The sequence below is a fragment of the Panthera leo genome, chromosome B1 (assembly GCF_018350215.1).
Source record: "Panthera leo isolate Ple1 chromosome B1, P.leo_Ple1_pat1.1, whole genome shotgun sequence".
Taxonomy (NCBI): domain Eukaryota; kingdom Metazoa; phylum Chordata; class Mammalia; order Carnivora; family Felidae; genus Panthera; species Panthera leo.
This window is the reverse complement of record NC_056682.1, coordinates 13090120-13095680: the sequence shown is the minus strand read 5'-3', so window position 1 is coordinate 13095680 and position 5561 is coordinate 13090120. Positions and strand designations below refer to the sequence as shown.

The 5561-nt window shown below is 38.3% G+C and overlaps 1 pseudogene; it reads left to right on the top strand.

Moving 5' to 3' along the window:
* The first annotated feature begins 2620 nt into the window (after positions 1-2620).
* On the top strand, positions 2621-2735 carry LOC122218717 (annotated as a pseudogene).
* Positions 2736-5561: the final 2826 nt, after the last annotated feature.

Sequence of the window (5561 nt, the reverse complement as noted above, 5' to 3'; positions counted from 1 at the left end):
ATTTTGCAAACCGCATAGGACGGTTTGTGGCTGCTCAGAGATGGAAGGGATCAGTGTAGGATGATGACTGGGATGGGGGTAGAATTTGCTCAGCTAGGATACTGGACGGTATTTCAGTGAAGGGAGAAAGAAAAACCAAGGCATGTTATGTTTTTGAGGCAGTTGGGAGGTGAACTTGTCTGCAGCAGCATCAACCACCTGGGGAAGCAACAGAAATAAGGCTGAAGGTCTGGAGAGACAGGCGGGGAGGTTAAGGAAGGCGTCATGTAATCAGAGTACAAAAAATACACGAAGTCTCCTTCCCATATCATTGCCAAGTGTTTCGTATTGTTTCTTCAAATTCCTCTGTACCACGAATGACTTGGAAGCAGAAGCCAGGTCTTAATCACCTTTGTATACATACGTGTATATTTGTGTATATGGCCCATGCTCCAAACAGAACCACCCCAGAATGGGCTGGGCTAACTCCGGGATCCCTGTAGACTCTTGGCTACTTGCTCCTGGGAAATAGCTTGTCTCCCTCTGTAATATCATCTTAGTAGCCCCTATTTTATCCTTTGTGTAACGGATTAAATATTGGCTGGTTTCTGGACCAGCAGTACTGCTTGATAAGTTCAACCAGCCTAGCTGAATCTGTTCTCTACAAAGCTTTGTTCTTCCTTACCCAGTGCCCTGGGATTGATGTGCATGAAAGTAGATTTTTATGACATTTCCCTGTATTTTTCAAAATATGGAAATTAACCAGTAATCTTAGAAAAAGACTGGGATATCTTATTTTAATTTTTTTATAGTAGAGATAAGATTCCTTTATGTCTAGTCTTTCATAACTCTCAAAAAAGAGTTTTACTGGCACATTAGGCACATGTTAATTAAAATGGTGGGTTAATGCTTTAAGGGTCATAGAACTGATGGCAAAAATATTAAATAATAACCATTTGGATTTTCGAACTTCTATAGCAGGAAATCAAACTGGGAAAATAAAATTTCTACGACTATCAGCTGGACCCATTAGAATTATACCTACACATAATAAAATCACCTTGTAGTTTTGTAATCTTTATTCTTAAGCTGGGAAAAATAGAGAATTTAATCACAGATTCTTAAAATTTGTGGTGGGCAAGGGGTAAGAATGATACCGTTATCTCTAAGTCATAACAAATTTCTTTTAAATAATATGCAAAATAAAAACAAAGTTTATTTCCTGCTTACCTTTGTGTCATTTATATTTAATCAGAAAAACATTTTTTTAAATTTAAATTCATGTTAGTTAACGTATAGTATAGTATTGGCTTCAGGGGTAGAATTTAGTGATTCATCACATTACATATAACACCCACTGCTCATCCCAACAAGTGTCCTCCTTATGCCGGTCACCCATCTAGCCCTTCCTCCACCCACCTCCCCTCTAGCAATGCTCAGTTTGTTCTCTGTATTTAAGAATCTCTTAAGGTTTTCCTCCCTCTCTGTTTTTGTCTTATTTTATTTTTCCTTTCCTTCCCTTATGTTTATCTGTTTTGTTTCTTAAATTCCAAATATGAGTGAAATCATAAGATATTTGTCTTTCTCTGATTGACTTATTTCACTTAGCATAATATATACTAGTTCCATCCATGTTGTTGCAAATGACAAGATTTTATTCTTTTTGATTGCCAAGTAATATCTCATTGTGTGTGTGTGTGTGTGTGTGTGTGTGTGTGTGTGTGTGTAATGTATATATACATATAATGTGGGTGTGTGTATATATATATATTATATATTATATACCACATCTTCTTTATTCATTCATTTATTCATTCATTAATTCCTTTCATAAGCATTCCATAGTTTTCAGCATACAGATCTTTTACCTCTTTGGTTACATTCATTCCTAGGTATCTTATGGTTTTTGGTGCAATTGTAAAAGGGATCGATTTCTTGATTTTTCTTTCTGTTGTTACATTATTGGTTTATAGAAATACAGCACATTTCTGTATGTTGATTTTATATCCTGCTACTTGCCTGAATTCATGTTATCAGTTCTTTTGGTGGAGTTTCAGGATTTCTGCGTAGAGTATCGCATCTTCTGCAAAAAGTGAACGCTTGCCTTCTTCCTTCCTAATTTGGATGCCTTTTCTTTCTTTTGGTTGTCTGATTGCTGATGCTATGACATCCAGTACGATGTTGAACAACAGTGGTGAGAGTGGACATCCCTGTTGTATTCCTGACCTTAAGGGGAAAACTGTCAGTTTTTCCTCATTGAGGATGATATTAGCTGTGGGTCTTTCATATATGGCCTTTATAATCTTGAGGTATGTTCCTTCTATCCCTACTTTCTTCAGGGTTTTTACCAAGACTGGAGCTTTATTTTGTCAAATCCTTTTTCTGAATCTATGGAGAGGATCATACGGTTCTTATCCTTTCTTTTATTAATGTGGTATATCACGTTGATTGATTTGTGGATATTGAATCACCCCTGCGGCCCAGGTATAAATCCCACTTGATCATGGTGAATAATTCTTTTAATGTATTGTTGCATTTAATTTCCTAGTATCTTGTTGAGAATTTTTGCATCCATGTGCATCAGGGAAATTGATCTATAATTCTCCTTTTTAGTGGGGTCTTTGTCTGGTTTTGGAATCAAGTCTACGGCCATACCACCCTGAATGCGCCCGATCTCGTCTGATCTCGGAAGCTAAGCAGGGTCGGGCCTGGTTAGTACTTGGATGGGAATCAAGGTAACTCTGGTCTCATAGAATGAGTTTGAAAGTTTTCCTTCCATTTCTATTTTTTAGAACAGTTTCAAAAGAATATGTATTAATGAATACTTTAAATGTTTGGTAGAATTCCTCTGGGAAGTCATCCAGCCCTTGACTCTTGTTTGTTGGGAGATTTTTTATTACTGATTCAATTTCTTTACTAGTTATGTTAAAGTCTTCTATTTCTTCCTGTTTCAGTTTTGGTAGTTGACATGTTTTTAGGGATTTATCCACTTCTTCCAGGTTGCCCAACTTGTTGGCATATAATTGCTCATAATATTCTCTTAAAATTGTTCGTATTTCTGTGGTGTTGGTTGTGATGTCTCTTTTTTCAGCTGTGATTTTATTTATTTGGGTCCTTTCCTTTTTCTTTTTGATGAGTCTGGCTCGGGGTTTATCAATTTTGTTAATTCTTTCAAAGATCCGGTGCCTAGTTTCACTGATCACTTCCGTTGTTTTTTTGATTTTGATATCATTGATCAGGAACACATTTTTATAGATTGTGAAAAAACACTTTTTTGGTGGGAGATTTTTAAGAAAAGTTTTTATTCCCGTTAAGCTAATGTCTATTGGAGATTGCATGTGAATGAGAACTAATAGGGGAAAACTCCCCCCCAGAATTTAGCCACAAAGTTGGGAAAATATCCTGAAACTGAAAAGGGTTAAAAAAATAAAGAAAGAAAGAAAGAAAGAAAGAAAGAAAGAAAGAAAGAAAGAAAGAAAGAAAGAAAGAAAGAAAGAAAAGAAAGAAAAGAAAAAATCTAATCAGTGTGGATAAGCTTAATGTCCACAGGAATAGCCTTCTCTGGGGAAACCTAGTTGATGGGACGACCCAAGGAGTCTTTCCAGGACTGCCAAGAATTTAGGTATTTTAGCCCATTTGAGAAAGACCAAGTTATGAAACATTTGTTACATGTTTACTATGTGCCAGGCACTATGCAGGCAATTTACATAACATGATCTCATTCAAACCTTATCTCTTCACTCTGAGGCAATATTATTTTTCCTAATTTACAGATGAGAAAACGGAGATTAGAGAGAGTGAAAGAACAAGGTGTGCACTGCATGCCATGGTTTTTGTAGGAAAAACCTACCATGCTAATGTAGCACCCTTGGAAAGGTTGTCCAGACAGCTTTCTTTGAAGACCAAGATGCTCATCAACATTTTCCCATAGCACCCTCTGCTCACACTTGTGTAAGAATTTGTCCCCAGGGTCTGAATTACCAGCATAATATTCTCTCTTCCACTAGGACACTGAAGGAAAGGGTTGAGTCTTGGTCCCCATGGAGCCAAGATGCACACCTCAAGACAGTGATTCAGTGTAAATCCTTTCCCTGGGAAGTGAAAAAAAACACTGGAAGATAAGGAGGGGGATATAACTAGTACAAGCTGCATTATCTGACTAGCCAGCTATTACTGTGAGGGACTAGAGCTCACTTATGCTGGGGAACTTCTAGGAGTCAATGTCCAACACACAAGTCCATTACCCACCCCCACTTCCACTGGGAATTGATGGAGGGTTGCTCTTATGTGGCAAGGAATACAGCTACTGGCATTTGCAAGGGGGTGGACAGTAATATCAGTGTCTAAAGTGGTAAGGGGGAGGGGTGGGGAGGGCCCAGCAGCATCTGCTAGACGATCCTCCACACTCAGCATGGAACCAGTCGCATCGTAGGTGTGCAGTGAAAGTTGAGTAAAATTGTCATTTTGATTTACCAGTCAATATTTTGTGCATGTGGCTAGAGTGAGTCAGTCCTCCTAAATCTGATCAACTTCAGGCCAACTGCCAAAATCAAGTTTCTAAATATTTAAAGCATAGAACGAAACCCTAAACAATTGTGATTTTTACCTACAAACTATCTGAGGCCAACAGTTGAAATTCCCCTTTAACACATATTTAGCCCCATCAATATATCTCTTTTGCTCCTATCCATGTATCAGTACCTATCCAACACAAGGTTTTAGATAAATGCATAGCGTTTTGCATCCTGACATACTAGAAAAAACAGGTCCACGTCACAAACTCTGTAAGTTGAGAAGGATCCAGTGTGGTTGTTGTGCCAGTGAGAGCTTCAGATGCAAACACAGAAATAATTCACCCTGTAATGGTCTGATTATAGTGAACAATCCAAGGTGAATCAAGAATTTACTATATGAATTCAAAGCCCTATTTAAGATAAAGTGGTTGTTTTGTGTTTGTGTGTGTGTACATACGTGTGTATGTGCATATTTGTGTGTGTGTGTGTGTGTGTGTGTGTGTGTGTGTGTGTTATTTAAGCTGTTATTTCACCTAAGAGTTTATGAGGTGAATAAGGAAGAAAAAATGGATCTAAGTTGTCTTGGCTGTAGAGAAAGACTACACCTCTCTGCGCGTAGAACCAGGTGGTATCGCCACAGCGTGGCCCCCTTGAGGGACAGAGTGGAATTACAGGAAGACCACGGAATTTGAAATTAGGAGTCGCAAGTTCAAACCCTGTTTCGTCAGCTACTAAGTGTGTAACCCTGGACAAGAAACATGAACTCTTGGAGCCTTAATTTCCTCATCAATCAAATAGGATAATAATGGCCACTTCATTGGGATGTTTTGGGAACTTAGGCAAATCTTGGGCTTTGTAAACTCTAAAGTACAATACAAATATCATTAGGATGAGAAGAAGTGAGAAGAAATGCCGTTCAGTGTCTTCCAAATATCAAAGAGAGCCAGAGGAGCTTTCCTGGAACAGGAACCTTTGGTCTGGACCATTCAGAGGGTCCACTCATCCGGAAGGGTTGACAGGACTGTGCTCTTGGCAGTTCCTGAAACTCATCTATGACCATATAATTGC